Genomic DNA, 1046 nt, shown 5'->3' with positions numbered 1-1046 from the left:
GCCCTCTGACTACTACCCCCTGGTTGTGGTCCATGTGGGTACAAATGATGCATCCAAGGGCAAGCCGGATAACATCATGGAGGACTATAAGGCCTTGGGACACCAACTGAAGAAGACAGGAGTCCAGGTGGTATTTTCCTCCATTCTCCCAGTAAGTGGACAGGGTAGACGTCATGAGGCCTGCACTGACGTGGTTAATCGGCAGCTTCAGAGCTGGTGCCACAAGGCAGGCTTTGGGTTTTTTGACAATGAACCATGTTTCTGTAAGGAAACATGCTGGGGTGGGATGGGCTTCAACTCTCCCCTAAGGGCAGATGTATCTTTTCCTCTAGGTTGGCTGATCTCGTATGGCGAGGTGTCAGGGTGGGGTGTGGGTGAAGGCAGGTCACCCCTGCTGGTAGCACTCACAGGGGTGTGGCCTGGCTCCCAGGGTACCAAAATGTGGGTCAGCTCCCACATGTAGGGCATGATCAGGAGGCCTCAAGTGCCTCTACACTAATGCTCGTGGTATGGGGTGTAAGCAGGAGGAACTGTGCCTCCTGATTGCGAGTAAGAACCCAGACTTAGTAGGGCTCACAGAAACCTGGTGGGACCCTACCTATGACTGGGCGGTGGGCATTCAGGGGTACACCTTATATAGAAGAGACAGGACAGAGAGGAAAGGTGGGGGGTTGCATTCTATGTCAAAGAGCACCTCACATCATCAAGGATTAGCTTCGGGTAAGAGGAAGGTCGGGCAAAGACACGATGGGTCAAACTACAAGGGGTGCGTGGCGAAAGGGACCTTACGGTGAGTGTCTACTACATACCACCCAACCAGGGGAAGAGCTAGACCAGGACTTCTTCAGTCAGCTTATGGAGGTGGTTAGGTCAAGTGATGTTATTGTCATGGGTGACCTAAACTACCCAGACATTTGCTGGGAGGAGCAGACAGCCAGGTCTGACTGCTCACATAGGTTCCTAGCTGTATTACAGGTCCTTCACCTTATCCAGGAAGTGCACAGCCCCACTAGGGGTAATGCCTTGCTGGACCTGGTCCTGGCAAC

This window comes from Alligator sinensis, unplaced genomic scaffold, assembly GCF_000455745.1.
Source record: "Alligator sinensis unplaced genomic scaffold, ASM45574v1 scaffold1130_1, whole genome shotgun sequence".
NCBI lineage: Eukaryota > Metazoa > Chordata > Crocodylia > Alligatoridae > Alligator > Alligator sinensis.
This window is presented reverse-complemented; position numbering follows the sequence as displayed.